This window comes from Pteropus medius, unplaced genomic scaffold (assembly GCF_902729225.1).
Source record: "Pteropus medius unplaced genomic scaffold, Ma_sr-lr_union100, whole genome shotgun sequence".
Lineage (NCBI taxonomy): Eukaryota > Metazoa > Chordata > Mammalia > Chiroptera > Pteropodidae > Pteropus > Pteropus medius.
This window is the reverse complement of record NW_024347788.1, coordinates 10,653,618-10,671,183: the sequence shown is the minus strand read 5'-3', so window position 1 is coordinate 10,671,183 and position 17,566 is coordinate 10,653,618. Positions and strand designations below refer to the sequence as shown.

The following is a 17,566-nucleotide window of genomic DNA, read 5'->3' as shown; positions in this document are numbered from 1 at the left end:
ACAGCAGGTGAAGTCAAAATGAGGGTTGGTGGCGCTGGAGTCCCCCCGCCTTAAGACCAGGGCCTGATCTGGGGAGAGAATTTGTTCTTCTTCAAGCTTTGTCTGAGGCGGAAAGCCCCCCAGTTTCCACTCACCCGAGAGCTCGGTTCTGCATCACAGGCAGCACCAAGCCAGTCACGAGATAGCACCATGGCCCAGGCGGGGACCTGAATCAGCAGGGTCTTCCGAGAAGGACAGGCAGATTTCACCGGGCAGGACCACGCCTTCTCAAGAGCACATGGCATGGTGACGCAGCGCCCTTGGCACTGGAAGGGAGCTCAGACGTCTCCGGGGGTCCGAAGGGAGGACAGAGCCTCGGGAGGTGTCAGAAGAGGTAGGTGACAGTTTTGCTCTACCAAATTTCACTCTACTACGTGCCAGAGTGATTACCGGAAAAATTAAAGATGATGTTGTGACTACGTAGGTACCTGGAGTAGAAGTCACAGATTATGCGAGTCACACGAGAGTTAGTGGGAAAAAGAGTCTTCTGAGCTAGTCGCGGCTTTTTCACAGAGTCGGTGCTTCCTCAAGGGTAGGCGTTCTCACTTCTACTGTTATTATCGTCGTCATTCTTCCCTGGGCTTTAGGTGTCAAGAGAAGAAATTTCTCCGGCTCTGTGCTGAATGTCGTTAACCATTGTTCCTGTTTATTTCACGGGCATTCGTTGCTTCGTATATAACTTAACGAGCGGTCCGATCGCAACTGGGCATTCTCTTCCAAATTTAGTCACCCGATCAGATCGCTGATTAGAGGAAGCTTTAACCTACTTTTTATTCAACAATATTATTGTTTTTTTCTCTCCCTTCCAAGAACTTCAAAAGAGGTCTCCACGGACTCGACGCTATGAAGCTACTTTACCTTCTCATCTTCGCCATCATCTTCATCTCTCAAGTGGCGACAGGTAAACCCTCGCCGGCGTCTCCTGTTCGTGCCTGAGTCAGTCCTTTCTCCGACCTGCTCCCCTCTCTGAAGGACCCCTCACCCCCATCCCCGATGACCCGGAACCTGTAAGAATGCTCCCCCGGGAACAGTGAGCATAAGGAAATTTCTCAAGAGCCTGGCTGGTCTGCACCAGAGGCACCGAGAAGAAACACTGCAGTTAGTGGGGGAAGGAGGGGCCGCCTGGCCTGCTCCCTTTCCAGCCTGATGACACCCTCACAGAGACACTGTCCTTTCTCAAAGCTTCCGTCTACTCATGTGTGTTTGAGCTGATGGCCTTTTTCAGTGAAGCATTTGCCTCATTCTACGTGTACTGCGTTTAATGATCGGCTGTACGCGCAGGAACAGAGGACGCTTAGCAGGTTTTTTTTTCTTTTAAGAAGGAGGCAATCCTTATGCTTAGAGCCACGGCATTTGGGAGAAACTCAGAGGTGCGCTGTGCTCCGTACCTTGAGTAAGAGGTGGCAGGCATGAGCAGAGAGGGAGGCTGGGGTCCAGCTTCGTGCCTTTCCGTTCCCTACATGGCAGAAGTGCTGGGCGCCTCAGACCGTCTCAGAGTATTGTGATGCTTGGATTTGGGAGAGAAAAAGTGGCTTGCATGGGCGAGCCCCACAGGGGTCTGGCAGGTCGCTGAGTTCGGACCTGGCGTCCTGCAGATGACCAGCGACTCCCCTCCCTGCCACGCCGTGCTTTGTGCTCACCCCGCCTTAGTCCACGTCACCCCGCCCCCTTTCCCTCCCTTAATATTCTATCTGAACGTAAACAAAGTCACCTATCCACATAGGCCACTCCTGCGGCTCAGGGCTCAGGGACAGGTGATGAGCTAGGTGATAGCAACAACGGGGTGGAGCGGTGAACGCCCCGGCCCGTCCTTCTGTCTGCTTTGGGTTCACTAGAGCCTGTTTACCGTGACTCACGGGGCGTAACGACTGATTTGGTAGCATCTCTCAGAATAGCGATAGATAACGGGGGCCCTGAAGGCAGCTCTTTGGGGGAGAACAGGAGAGAGCTGGCAGGACGCCTCGCAGTGAGACTCTTGGTGACAGCGCCAGGGTACAGAGGCGGCTCTCAGCAATCGGTGGCCTAGGCGTCCGAGTTCCTTGGTTGGAGCTGCTCCGACGAAGCACGGGGTGGGCGGGGGTGGTCCTTTCATGATAGCCTCGACCATTCGGTGGGAGGATGGGGACAGGAAAACCCCGAAAAGCAGGTTTGTGACAGCTGTCTGCGAGAAGCCTAGTTCTAACCCCTTCCCTCGCAGCGGGCGGGTGGGACCGGGCAGGTTGCATAAAGTGGAACAGGGCTGGGGTTCACGAGTGGGTTCCAAAGTCGGTGGCTTCTGCTGATGACCCACAGTGGCAGGCTGGGCTACAGGACCACAGAGACGCTTTCTCCTTGAGGCTGAGTGTAGACTCTCTCTCACCTTCTAAGGGGCAGGGAAAGAAGTCTTTTTCAGGCCTGGCTTTGAGTCAGGTAAGATTTTTTTTTTTTCTCTTTTAGGGACCTCCCTCACCTTAGCAGGTACCTGATTATTCTGGGTCCTTTGGAGTTTCACATTTCAGACCTTTTATTTTTAAGACTATCTATTAAGCCCTGAGGGCAAGGGTTCTAAGCCTGGGGATTGTGGGCGATGTCAGAAGGTTGTCGACACCCCTCAAATGGCCTCGGGCACATCGTGGGAGTATGCTTACATATTTGAATAAATATGGATGTAGCTCCTCCTCCCCAGGCAAGGGGCTGTCGTGTCACCTTATTCTCTCTGGCGTCCTCTCCCAGGGAGATAAAAACTCCAAATTCCAGTGTGTACCTCCAGAGGACTGCACCCGACAATTCCGTAATAACAGGTGTCTGCGGGTACGCGCTCGGGGGCTGTGATAGGTCTCCCCAGGAGAGGCGTTTGAAGTCTGTTGTCGCAGCCCCCAATAACAGCACAAACACTTCTGTTCATAACCAGCTCTTGAAGACTGGCATCGTCCTCCCGTTTAGCAGGCAAGCGGGAGGGACAGGCAGGGAGGAGAAGGCGCCTATGACAGAATAATTTCATGAGCAGTGAAGTTTGGGGATTCCTGGCTGAGCTGAGTTGTTTCTCCCTCGTCCGGGGCGCTCGAGCCTTTCTTCCAAAAACGAATTTTTTTGTTGTTGTTCTTTCTACAGGTTATGGGCACAGTGAAATGTTTCGTTTCTGTGACTCGTCTGTAAGTGTATGCCTGAGGAGGAAAAGAAATTGCATTATCCGCATGCCAGGGTTATGCCCTGGGAGGAGCTTCTGTTGTATAAGGGTGAGGTGAACCGAAGATTTCGTGTTTAACGTATCTGCTCTGAATTAAATGGAAAGGCCGAGACCTCATGATACCGTTTCTTCATTCATTGATTCGTTTCTTTTTGTCAACACCTACTGACCACGTACTCTGTGCTAGGAACTGTACTGGTAGCTGGGGATGTGGATTCAAGGTCGTTTCTGCTAAGAAATTTATAGACATGAAAATTACGTCCAAGCTGGATAGATCGAGGATGCCGTACCAGTGAGAGCCGTATATGAGCTAAATCTTAAAAAAAAAATGAGTAAGGATGAGCCAGGGAAAGTCGAAGACGCGGCATGAAGAGTCTCAACATAGAGAGTGAACTATGCAAGGGCACTATGCCGGAAACATGCCAGCCCGACGTCAGGGGGTTTGAGAACCAGAATGTGAAGAGAGAGGAAATGAACGAAGAGGGGCGGCTTTAGACCCTCAAGAAATTTTCCATCTTTTAAGCTACAGGAAACATTGAAGAATTTTACATGGAGGTTTGGAGGAGGGATTGGAAGGTGGAGAGACCAGAGACCCAGAGACAGGTCAGGATGTGACGTGATAACTGAAGTGTGAATGTTTGGGGTTAAAGGGCGTAAATTAAGACATCGCCCCAAGACATAGAGTGGAGGTCAGCTATGAAGAAGGGACCTGGAGAGTGGAAGCGTGAGGATTTGGCCGTCAAAAGGTAGAAAGGGAGGACGAGGAAGATTTCTGTATTGTGTGACTCATTGGGTGATGGGGGTGTCAGGGAGTGGAGTCCCGGGTCTCGAGTTTAAAGGGGAGATCAAGGATGGAGGTCGCGATCTGTGGAGCATTAGGACTCACACGCGGGTCAGGGGAAGCCCCACCGGCTCCCCGCAGAGACTGCGGTGTAACAGAGACGAGAGAGAACCGGAGGGTGCAGAAACCGAGGACGCCCGCGGGTTGCGGTGCAGCCTCTGGCGGGTTGAGGTGCAGCCTCCAGCAGCTTCGCCCGCAGCCGTTCCGGTCCCCTGCCCTTCCGCTTTCGCTCTGGAAGCTCCATGACCAGTTCAAGGTCGCCAAGGCCGGCACGTCTCTGGGGTTAAAACCATGCTGATCACCTCTCTGACTCTAAAGTCCATGACAATGATCATGTCTAACTTAATTAATTAATTAATTAATGATTAGACGTAATTATTCTGACTCTGTCATTAGTTAATCAGACTGCTTTAGACGTATGAGAGTCTGAATCTGGGCCGTTGAGAATCGGCATCGGCCTCTGATGGTTTAACCTCCTCACCCTTTCAACGGTGGCATCTTTCCTCGCTGTCCCCAGAAGACGAAGGACAGGCCCTATAGAACTTTTCCTACATTCGTTCTTAATGCCTTTTCCGCTGGGCCCAGATGAGCTCTGTGGTCACATGTAATAAGTCGGTTCTGGCATTTTCCCTACGTCTTCGGAATCCTTCCTCGAAGGAATAGTTTAGAAATCCTGACACCACAGCTTCATTTAATGTGTCACTGAATTCATGGTCAAATCAACGAAGCATCTCTTTGAGCCACTCCTGGCAGCTTGAGCTACATTATTTAACCCGGAATCACTGATCACTATTCATATCCTCACATACGTTGCCTGACTCAGTCTCTATTGTCTACCTCCTGTCCTAACTCTCTTAGGATGCGTTCAAAAATATGGTTTTTTGGGGTCAATATTTGCGAAGCCTTACAATTCTCTCAGTGTCTGTAGTACCTCTTCATGTTCAAATGCTCTATAGTCTTTCGGGATTATTGCCATGATCTAGACGCAATGGGACACTGGGGAGGTGTGTCTTGAGAAACATCCTAAAGGCAACTGCATCAGGTGAGGTCACTCCGGAGTCTGCAGGAGAGAGGTGGGTAACTCCTCAGCCTGGGAGGAGGCTTCCATTAGCAAGGATGCTAAGATCCGGGAGTTCAAAGTATTTGTAATTATCAACATCAACACAAATGTCCCTGTTCCAATTTCCAGTCTTGCTCTTCCTTGATTAGCTCTACGTTTTTCACGAGACCTGATAAGGATACGAATTTCACAAGACCTGATAAGGCTACGAATTTCACTTGGGCCGTAAATCAGCGATCTACCATATTAAAGGTCAGGTCCGTTTTTCAGAAACACAAACTCTGTCCTTACAAGAGTCAAGACTTTCTATTACAGCAGTCGGAGAAATTGTTCATTTCTCTGACTCTGTCCTCTCAGGGGAGAAAAGATTGGCCCCCAGGTCCCTGAGGGCCGAGAAGAAGAAGGAGGCTGGTGATTTCACTGTCGAATTGGAAGATTTTCATTAGTTCACCTGTTTTTGGCTCAGAGCCTCGTTGGTACTTGAACTCTGCCTGGGGTTTTACATCCTTTATGGTTCAGTCTTTCCAAAAGCAAACTCTCCCCTTCAACTGAGGTGGAGAGAGAGGTAAGGCAAGCGGGGGAAGGGAGTTTCGGGGTCAAACTTCTCCCTGTTCAGACTTTCAGCAACTTCCCCGAGCTTCCAGCCCCGTCCTGCTCCATGCTCGCAGGCCCCGGCTCCTCAACACCTCGGTCTTCCTGGGCTTCTGAGCATGTCCTGGCTTGGTTCGTTTTAATCTGTGTTCATTTCTGCAGGCACGTGGGTTTGTTTTCTCTCCTGTGTCAAGTCGGGCTCTGCATGTACATTTACTTTTTAAATTTTAGAATAGTTGTTGATTCACAAAAAAAGTTGTGAATGCTACAGAGAGTTTCTGTATACCTTGTACCCAGTTTCTTTCCTTATTAACATCTTAGGTCACCATGACATATTCGTCACGACTAATGAACCAATGTCGATGGGCTATTATTCACTAAACTCTGTACTTTATTTGAATTTTGTTTGCTTTTTGTTCATGTCTGTTTTATTCTCCAGGATCCCTTCCAGGATACCATAGCAACTGAATCATCATGTTTTCTTAGTCTCTGGGCTGTGACAACTTTTCAGACTTTCCTTGTTTTTGATGACCTTGACAATCTAGAAGAGTACTGTTGAGATATTTTGTAGACTACTCCTTGATTTGTGTTTGCCTGATTTTTTCCTTACTAGACTGGGGTTAAGGGTCATGGGAGGAAGATCACAGAGATGACTTGTTACCGATGGCCTTCACATCGACCCTCTAGCTAAGGTGATGTTTCTTCTCCACTGTAAAGTTCCCGCTTCCCCTCTTCCATGCAGTCCTATTCAAAAAGAAGTCGCAAGCATTTAAGGAGTTACAGCTGTACTCAAGTTCCTTGAAGAGGAAGTATCCATATACATTACTTGGAATTTTTCTGCATGGGAGATTTGTCTCTCTGTTGCAGAAAAATCAGACTGGCGAGAAACCAAGCAGCACTCGGAGAGTTGGAGAACTCAGGTTTATTACACCGGTGGTCCCAGAGGAGCTAGCGCTCTGAAGATCTGGGCCGTGAGCTCGGGCGTAACCTACTTTTATAGGGCTTATCTGCAAACAAGCGAAGGGGAGGGTGAGTCTTCAGTTGATCTCGAGGTCATCCTGCCCTTTGGCCTGTGCGGCAAGCGTGTCTACAGAAGCAGAACAAAGAACCGATTACAAGGTTAGCCATTTGAGTGGAAAATTTGTCTTTATCTCCTGTATTGGTTGAATCCTTTATTGATATCAGTGTAGGCATACCAATATTTATGTTGTACTTTGAGCAATTATCCAATACTATGTTATTTGTTGTTGTTGCTCAAATCATTCCGACTCTGGCCACTGGGCGAGCTCTTTCAATGGCTCTCGTGTCCCTTTGACCTACTCCGAACATTTTTGAGCATTTCGCTCCTTTGGCATCTTAGCAAAGTACTTTCAAAAGATGGCTGATCTCCTGGTTAAGTGGTTCCTGCTAGGAATCTCCTCTGCAGAGCTAATGTTTCTCTTTGAAATTACTAAGTAATCTGAAGATGTTTTGGGATTATGCAAATATCCTGTTTAAGCAGAAAAGCTTATTTGCATAATCTCGACATATCTCCAGATTATTAGTATGATGTTCTGATGTTGATTCTGTATTTCTCTCATCACTTTCACATTTACTAACTGCCATTATCCTGTAACGTAGAGTTGTTCCTTCTCCATTTATTCAGTTTGTTTATTCATATCAATATGGACCCATGGCTCTTCATTTTATCTCTGGGTTAGAATCCCATACTTGATTTTTTTTTTTTTATGAAGTCTTTCAACTTTGGTCATTGGGGGCTCTTCCAGGTTTGCCTTGTGACCCTTCAATACAGTATGCTCCATATTGGGGGGCAGTTCCTTACTTTCTGGCACTATAAGATGCGCTAGATTTATCTTGCATATCCTTCCTCCTAGTCCAGAAATCGATTAGTTCTCTAAGGACCCCTGGGTCTATTAATTGGAAAATGATATTTAACAGATTTTCAAAATTACTTAGGTTAGTTCTTTCTTCCCTAATCATTGTGGTCACATGATTAATTATAACAAAATTTTGTCACACTCTGCATTCCATTTCTCGGCCCACAGTGATTCTTTTAAAAAATTTTACATATAGTAAAATTTAAACTTGGTGGTGTGGTTTTCTGAGGGTTATTGCACGAATCAATCATTTGTTCCTTTTCGTTGCTGCATAAAATTCTATGATGTACCACAGTCAATTCACTAATTGAAGGACTCTGTGTCATTTACCTGTTCGGGCCATTATAAGCAAAGCTGCTATAAACATTTTATACAGGTTTTTACTGTGAACATACGTTTTCACTTTCTTAGGGTAAGTAACCAGGGGTGGGGTTGATGAGTCAAATGGTAAGCATATGTTTACTTTTTACGAGCACGTGTAACATGCCAAACTGCCTTCCAAAATTAGCCTCCCTAGTAGTGGTGTATGAGAGTCGTTCGTTGCACGGAGGAGGTCACTAAGAGAGAAGACCACTAGGACGTCACACCCCGACCGTTTCACAGTGGGAGATGCTCGGTTACGCCGAGGTTACATTTCCCAGCCAATCGGCAGGCTTCTGCTGCCCAATTCGAGTCTTCTCTGTGCCAAAACAGTTCCTTGGGTATAAGAAAACGGTTTCAAAGGTATTTCGCTCTGTGGACAGGCGCCTTTGCAGAGAAGAAAGTAATCGGTATCTCTGGGAGTCTTTGTTTTCCATAAAACAATGGGTTGGGTTCTGTGACCTCTGCCTTCCGATTCCACGGGTTGATGCCTGAGTGCCCATGTAAATCTTTCTGACCAGCTTAGTTCCCCGGCTCTTCAGTAATCGACTGGGAGCCATCGCTTGGTACTGAAGGGTCATTCAGGGGCATGGACGTGAGAACAAAATCTCAGTAACTTTTCCCACATATAATGCGCGTGCACACACAGACACACACACACACGCACACGCACACGCACACGTGCCCTCTCAGAGCTCCTATTCTCAGTGCACAGATTTATAGCCGTATGTGAATAGATTACAGCTGTCTCGCAGAACAACAGTTTCAATAGCTGCAGGTTCACGGAAGGCCTTGTCCATCAGCTAACTGGTAGTGTGACCAAACTTAGACCTTAAGTTCCTCCTCCAGTTCAATGACCTGCCGTGTAAGCACGCCCTCAGGAAGACCCGACGCAGAGTCCGCGTGAGTGCTGTGTCTTTATTAAGCGGAAGCGAGTCTGTGCCCTGCTCTGGGGGCCTCGGCGCCGCGGCCAGCTACACTCGACAGCAGTGTTTGTGGCGACTCCTGCATTCCGCGGGCAGGATGGAGCACCCGTGCGTTTTCTGGTTCTTGCAGACACCGCCCATTTTTTCACATTCGTGGGGTTTCTTTCTTTTTTCGTACCCTGTAAAGGAAAGAGAGGTGGGAAAAAAACACGAAGAAATAAAGCCATGTTTAACCAAAGCTACCAGAATTCATCTCGTAGAATAAGAATCTGCAAGTTATAGTCCATAGGGACGGAAGCAGCCCTCCACTTGTTTGGGTGTGACCTGAGAGCTTAGAATGGTTTTCGCATTTTTCTTTAAATGGTAGAAAAATATCAGAAGAAAAATAGTTGATGAATCATGAACATTATATAAAATTCACATTCTAGAGGCCATAACTAATCTCACAGGCAGACGATCACGCTCTTTCATGTACATATTGGCTACGGTTGCTTTCACTGCTGTGACGGCCGAGACCTAATGGCCCGCACGGCCTAAAATATTTATTATTGGCCCTTTACAGAAAAAGCTTATTGACCTCTGTCATGCGGCGTCTTTCCTTTTCAGAAGAAACTTGAGGTCAGAGAAAGCAAGTGACTTGACTGTGCCACAGGACTACAGGCTTTGCGCGGTGCTCATACGCGCATCCTGTTCGTCAGAACAGCAAGACCTTGCAAGTGCGTGGCACGGGCGAGACCGTGAGTGCGGGACTGAGCGTTCTCGCGCCTGGATGTCGTGCCTTAGGGCCCCGCGCAGCGGGAGTCGCTTCATAGATCGTGGTCTGTTTCAAATGCCACAGCTGTGGCGCTGCCGTGAGCACCGTCCGCTCCCGTGAGCTCCGTCCGCTCCCGTGAGCTCCCGTGAGTTACGCGGCAGAGAAAGTGCGAGAAGCCCAGGCAACTGACTCTAGCAATTCAGAAAGCCACGTGGGAGCAGAGAGAACCCGAATCCTGTCGAAAGAGAGCAAGAGCGAGGACGACGGGCCGCCGAGAGGAAGCCATGAGTACGAAGCGTGTTCGCTGGAGTTTACGGCGTGTGAGGCGCTGTGTGTGACAAGCGGGGCGCCTGGCTTCCAGGTCCTGCTGTGCCCCAGCGACAGCTTTCCTCAGGAGGACGCAGTCTCCAAAGTTTTCACATGAAGGCAAAGTCAAAGTAATTTTATACGTGCCATTATAAATTATATATGTGATTCCTATATGTTTATATTCAGATAAATATGAACGTCCCCATGAATATTTATAACTGACATCACTTATGTAAATATATAGTCATATATTGATGTATATTCATATCTGCATCTACATCTATATATACATCATCCGTACCCATCCGTACCTATAGTCTTGTGTGTCCATCTAACTGCATGAGGCTGCTCACCACATCGCTCCAGCTGTCAATCTTCCTGGCACGAAGTGGGATTTACGCTTCGTGTGATTGGGTGGGGGCCGTATGACTCGCTTGGTTAATGAATTTTGAGCAGAAGTCACATGTCCTTCTGGATCCCTTAATTATCGGTGTGGCACTCACTCCTCAGAGCTCATTCTTTTGACACAGGGACCAGCGACATGCCTGGTGGCACTGCTCCGTCACCTGGATCTGAGCAGCTGTCGTGAGCAGAGCACCTCTGTGGCCATGATCAATTTGTATCATGAGCAAAAGCTAAAACTTTGCTCTTTTAAGGCGCCAAAAATCAGATGTGGTCACCATAGCATAAGCCGGCACCTGCTGACATATGCATAAGGTCGCCAGGTGAAACGTGGCACACCCAGTGAAGTTTGAATTTCAGATAAACAACAGAAAAATCCTTTAGTGTAAGTATGTCTCAAGTGTTGCATGAGTCATAGTCATACTAAAAAGTATTCGTTGTTTACATATAATTTAATAAGTAAATTTATTTTCTGGAATTGTTGAACATTTACTAAAAACAGGGTCTTTGGAATCAAAGCCACTTGGGCTTGAATTAAAGGCTTTGCTACGTACAATCTCTGTGACTTTGAACAAGTTCTTCGCTTCTGATCCTTATCTGTAAGACAGGGCTAAAAACTTCTATGATATTCATCAATGTAAATATCGTTCCGAGGCGTACTTGTGGGATGGCAGGTTGACAGTTTTGTTGTGCTGTTTGGTAAAGAGGAAGTGGTCACCACTGTTCACTATTATTATTAGTGTCGTTATCTACACAGACATGATTTGTGAGCTGTAAAGTCCCCGTAAATGTTATCTATCACCGTTACTGGTTATAGATTTATTACCAACCAGCTAAGGGCAATCTTGGGGAAATCTTTTTAATTTCTTTAAGCTTCTCCTTTCTTATTTGTAAAATGAAGTATATGCTTCTTTCAGCTCTGACGTTAATTGGTTGTTACATATTTCAGCGCATCATTGGGTTATGAATCAGTTTGGCAGCCCCCGCTCCCCGTCCCAAGGTCATCCACCATATCATCCTACCAGCTGGATCCACAGCTTACCTGATGCCTTATGGATAAGACAAACAAGGAGGAGGAAGAGAAGGAACAGTAGTCTCATGATGGGAAACAAATCTTCGGGATTATAGGAGGAACTGGCAGCGTCTGAGGGTAGGTTTTTCTTCAGTGCGCATTGGTGGAGGCCAGCGACCTGGGAAAGAGTTTGAAAAATTCAGCTAAAGAGAAAATGCTTCTGTTCCTAACAAAGATGCTTGGGTAGGCCTGGGCACACTTCGAGAGTGTCTCATCCGTGAACGCACGCTTAGAGACCCAAGTTCCTCCTGTCAAAAGGAAAGACCCTTATCCTAAGTCAGCATTTTCTAGTTGATTTTCACTTCTGCTTATGACTCAGGGGTTTGGTGCCTTTTTTCATTTGAGAAAAAATAATTGAAAAACTGAATTGTTCTAGCAAGTCATCCATCTTCATTCACCTTTATTGCATGTCTCTGCCTGTCAGCTTCGGAATGCAAAACATTGAAATTTAAAACTTTTCAGAGGTTAAAAGAGGAGAAAGAATTTTGTAAATGGAAATGATCTTCTCTCATTTTGTATTGTCAATAATTTTTTTTGCTACCCATCTAAAAGAGAGAGTCGACCCATTCTAGGCAAGGTAGATGAGCCTCACTCTCGCCTAGGTCATAACCAGGTGAGACTTAGGGACCAGAGTATTTCTCAATACGGATGTTACATCAATGCATTGTTGTGATAAAGGAGTTAAATGGCACAGAATACAAGGTCAAACACTGAAACTTCCCTCCAACTCTTTCCTCCCTCCTAGTTTTGTTTTATATTGTTTATATGTCTGTCTTTTTCACTATACTATGAATTTCTAACCTAACAAGACCTGTTCTATTATTTTACATTCTTAGCACCTCGAATAGTGTGCCTGGCATAGAGAAGGTAGTACAAATATTTGTTTAAATAAACGAGTACTTGTATGGAAGAACCAATTCATGGGTGAATGGATACATGGAAGCAGGAAAAAATAAATGAGGGAGGGAAGGAAGGAAGGAAGGAAGGAAGGAAGGAAGGAAGGAAGGAAGAAGGAAGGAAGGAAGGAAGGAAGGAAGGAAGGAAGGAAGGAAGACAGAGGGAACCAGACTTCCCTACTTATCTAATGATGGTCACTAACGTTCAGGTGTACAAAGATATCTTATTACTAAGATGCAGACGTCAAAGAAATCATCTCAGCCATGACGTAAGCAGTGCTCTTTGGGGGATATAAACAAGAAGAATTTCACTTAATAGTTAAAGATCAACCTTGGTTCAAAGTCTTTGTTCTGCCACTTTTTATCTGAGGGATCTTTTTAAAAATTTTTCAATTACAATTGACACTCAATATTATTTTATACCAGTTTCAGGTGTACAGCATTGTGGTTAAACATTTATATAATTTATGAAGTGACCCCTCCCATAAGTCTAGCATCCACTTGGCACCGTAGTGAGCGACCTTGAAAGAACCTTTTAAAGCTTCCTCTGTGCATTTGCTGCCGGATGTAGTATTATTCTCCTACGTTCTTTCCCATAAAAAGGGACGTCGGGGGAGTCAGTGGCTGGCCAATATCTCTCTGTGGTGAGAGTTGTGTTTTAGCTGAGGCCGCTGCTACAGGGTCACCCAAACTGTCAGAAGGGCTTTCTCGGTACCTTCTGGGTCCCAGAAATCACGAGATGTTAGCTTCTTACGTCAAGGGCCAGAATGTCTTAGAAAAAACATTGAAATTTAAAACTTGAATTTGATGAGATTTTGCTTTTTTGAGCCCATGGAATTAGAAGCCGGTAGTAAAACTTTGGCTATTTTTGGCATGGAAGAAAGACAGGCCTAAGAGAGAACCTGGAATCATAGGTAAGTACACACAAGTCCCCATTCAATTTCACTTTTTCAACCATAGCTTGATAAGTTTAAAGGGAAGCTTTTGAATCCTTTGATCAGCATTTGAATTTTTCACTAAGTAGAGATTTATTTTAGTTTAGCGATATTAACCTAAAAATAGAATAAGTGTAGTAATCTGTTTAAATAAGTCGCACTTCATTCTACATAGTAGCTTTGAGGATTTCATTTCCTACACCTCAACGACGGTATATTAATAATAATGATAATGATAATGATTAATAATAATAATAATAGAAAAAGTATAGACCGAAAGATTTTGTCCACTATCTCCTATGCTTGTATACTGAAAGCGATCCTTTTTATTGACTGCGTAAGTATTATGCCTATATGCCCACCTCTTCCTCCACAGATGGCTCCCTCCTGAAAACCTACCTTGCAATTGGCTCCCTTGCCCCTCACAGACTGTCTGCTGCCTGTCCATTTGGGGAGGGACACCTGAGAGCAGCTGCCCATTGCCACATAATTAAGGGCCAGATCAACAATGGGTAGAGGGAGGGCTGAGTGACATCATGCAGGGTGCACATGATCCTTTAGGGACAGGAGTCATTTTGGTGGAGAGGTGGGAATGAGTCCTCGAGGGGTGGATGATGGCAAGTGGGAATGTGTAGACAGTCCTTCCAAAAGGTTTTGCTGAAAAATGGAACGAAGACAAGAAGCAATAGCTGATCGATGATGTAGTGTCAAGGAAGAGCTGTTTGCTTGTTTTTAGTTTTTGTTATGAGCAGGCAAGAGTCTCGTCCATGAGTCGACAAGAGAAAGGATTGAGAACCCCATGGAAAGGTTGGCCTTAGGCTGAGCCCGAGCTTACTCGTTCATGATTCATGTCAGAGAAGCTGACATCATGACAAGACACCTACGAATGTTATGACAATAAAAAATGACCAGTTTTATAGGGTAAACATAAAGGTTTAGATGGAAATTAAAAATTGAAGTCCAGTGAAGAAGATGATAAAAGTCAAGTAAATAGTAAACCAAATTACAGTTAAAATCAGATAATAGTTAAGTGATAATAAAATAAGCTAAAAATGAAGAATAAAATGGATGTACGATATAAGAGGTATTACATTATAATAATAATACATCAAGCTGGAAGGTAGAGAAACATGCTCTTTCTCTCCCGGGCCCCTCATGGGTCTGAGTCCCTGCCTGGTCATGTGCATACAACCTCCCGATGAAAAACTAAACTTCTATTTTTAAAAACTTAGACCTGTTGTCACTTACTTTCCTTTATTTCTAGATTATATATATCTCCGAGAGCCTTGTCTTTCAAAACCAGAATGTCCATCGCATTTGCTTCAACAATAGAGCAATTTTCTCTGTAAAAGGGAATCCTTCACCTATTATCCAGGAATGACCGAAATGGCTAAAAAATCAGCACTATTTTCCTTTTGGCCCTTTCTAGAGCAATTATTTTGCCTATGTTACAGGTGAGGAAATAACTTGAGTCCAATCTTAACCTAAGCTCTCTGAGTAAGTCAGCGAGCGACTCTGAGTGCACGTCTCTGAAATGCCACAGTCACCAGAGTCATAAGGGGTCAGACATTCGGATTCTGCACAAAGTGATTGAATTGGGTTTACGCTTTATGGATATATCTTAGGGGAAAAGTTTCTCTCTCCCTACTGGTCTCCGTGGTTGGCTTTTTCTATTCCCATTTCTCTTCCGCAGCATTTTTGGGTGATCGGAGACCCCTGCCATCTCTTTCCCATTAGGGCATCTGAACAGAGAGCGAGTGCCCTGATCCCAACACCAGATAAAGGACCAGAATTCTCCTGAAGAGAACTGTGACGAAGGGACAGCAGGTGGGCCATTTCAGACAGACACAAAACGCATCGTCATCCCTTTGCGTAAATCCCCCGGAGATTTCTTTCCCAAGGACGGAGCTAGGGATCATGGTGATTTGGACCCAGGACTGTGATTTCTTGAGGAGGACTCTCTGACAAGGGGGCTGGAACTGCGTGCCTCTACGGACACTCGTTCTTGAAGAATCAGATTGCGAAACGTTCTGGTTTGTGGCAACGGGACTCAGGCCACGAGATGGGTCACATAGAAACTTGTCAAGGATTTCACGTGACTCCGTCTCCACCACAAGAAAACAAACCAGAGGCTCCTGGAAGTCGGTATTCGCCCAGCTCAGGTCAGCACGTCTCGAATCCGGGAACGTGAAGAGGAGTCCGTTGGTTTGCTTTTATTTTCCCCAAATCATCTGGTTAATTGAGTATTTATTCGAGACTAGGCGGGAAGAACAGATGTGGAGAAAGTGTAGTAACTGTTTTATAAATATTTACTCATCTGAGTGCTAACGAAGCTGGGAGAAGTGTGCTTCGGAAATTGCTTTCCTGCTTCAAGGTGGGACGTGGAAAGCGTATCCACAGATGGAGTCCTTCTGGCAGCGGCTATGGATGGGGTGAGGCCAGGCTGGATCCGTGTGCACTGGGTAGCAATCCTAGGACGTGTGGCCTGGGTTTAATCTGTTACCATGGTGGTACTTTTCTAGTCCCCATTTCCTGCCCTCCCACCAAGAAATAGGAGACCGAGTGAAACCAAAACACTTTTCAATTCACGTGCCTGGGGCACAGCCACACCTGGACATGAATCATGAGTTGGTCAGACCCAGAATTCCCATAGGTACTCTTGGTGTTTGCACGGAACAGGTTAATTTTGGGTGCCGAGAGAAGGGAGAAAAAGTGGGTTACCTTCAACAGATAAATGACCCCATGACACTCAAATTTTCATGCAACATTAAAATTCATGTGAGCAGACTATTAAATTCATCACTGGCTAAATATTACAGAGATGAGTTAGAATGGTATCTCATGTCTCATCTTCAGAGAAATGAACTGTCGGGCGAAGGAACCTCTGATAGTCTATGCAGATGAGGATGCTAGGGATACACCTTTGTGACCTCAAGTTATTCGTGGACACGATCGTTCATGTCCAGAGCTCTGGTGACACTGAAGGCTCTGAAGGCGGCTCAGTGCTTGGTGGGGGCTGCAACTCGTTCTATTTTTCTTAGGCTGGTCCTTTAAGAGTGTGTGTATGTGATGGATTAATAGAGAATTAAACCTTGAACATAAGACTGAACCTTCGTTATAGATTTATTTCCAATCAATTCTACTGAGGACATGTTTTTTGGGCAGGAATCTTCTTGGAGACATGAAGTCACAGAACATAGCATGCCTCCCCTCACTTCCGCCCCAGGCTGGACCTTTTTACAGTAAATCCAAATCTGAAATAAATGGGTCCTTCTCATAAGAGCGAGCCCAGGGCCTTCGCTAATGGAGGGAAAGCTGGACTTCGGGCCATGGTCATTTCTAGGAAAAGAGCTGTATAAAGTTGAATCAAATGTTGACAATTTTCATCTTGTTTTCCTCCTTTAAACAGTGCAGGCTTGATCTTTTGTGCTGCTAATTTTATGCTCAAATCCTGGTTTTAAGACACTAACAATTAGTTTCCTATTGATGCCGTAACGAGTTGCCTCAATCTTAGCTGCTTAAAACAGTATACACACGTATTCCTTCCAGTTCTGGGGATCCAAAGCCCAAACTGTCTCGCTAGGCTGAAATCAAGATGTCAGCAGAACCGCGCTCCTTCTGGAGGCTCTGAGGGGAATCTGTCTCTTCTCCTTTCAAGCGACAGAAGCTCCCCACATTCCTTGGCCCCCGCCCCCACCTTCGAGCCAGCAGGGGCTCGTTCCTTGAGTCTGTGTCACACCCTCTCATTCTGACACGGGCCAAAATGCCTCCATCTTCTGCTTTCCAGGTTCCTTGTGATGTCACTGGCTCCATCCTGAGAATCCAGGATCATCTCCCTATTTAAGGTCAGCAGGTTAGCAACCTGAATTCCTTCTGATTTTTTAATCCTCATCTGTTGTGTGTGTCAGTCCATTCGGGCTGCAAAAGCACCGCAGACTGGGTGGCTTATAAACAACGGACACTTACTTCTCATAGTTGTGGCGGTTTGGGGCTCCAAGATCTAAGTGCTGGCAGATTTGGCGTCTGGCGGGAGTCGCGCTGCCTCATGGACCGTCTGCTTGGTGGGTCTTCCCACGCAGAAGGGGTCCCTTTAATCAGCGCTCTAATCCGTTCATGAGGCTCCACCCTCGTGGCCTAAGCCCCTCCCAAAGGCACCGCCTGCTAACACCATGGCCTTGGCTTGGGTTTCCAGTGGAGGAATTTTGGGGGTGGGGCACAAACATTTCCCACGTCAGATAACAGTCACAGGTTCCAGGGATTAGGGCAAGGACATCATCGGGAGAACTTTGTTTTGCTTACCACACCTGGTAAAATAAGACTCAGGTGTGTGCTAAGCGA

The 17,566-nt window shown here is 46.0% G+C and overlaps 1 long non-coding RNA gene across 2 annotated transcripts; it reads left to right on the top strand.

The window, feature by feature from the left end:
- Positions 1–279: 279 nt before the first annotated feature.
- LOC120614463 (uncharacterized) lies at positions 280–3,470 on the top strand. 2 transcript variants are annotated; one of them, XR_005655990.1, is made up of 3 exons: positions 280–373; positions 850–940; positions 3,130–3,470. It is a non-coding gene; the product is annotated as an uncharacterized LOC120614463 (long non-coding RNA). The 2 variants fall into 2 exon arrangements; XR_005655991.1 differs by having other exon boundaries at positions 346–571.
- The last annotated feature ends 14,096 nt before the right edge of the window (positions 3,471–17,566 follow it).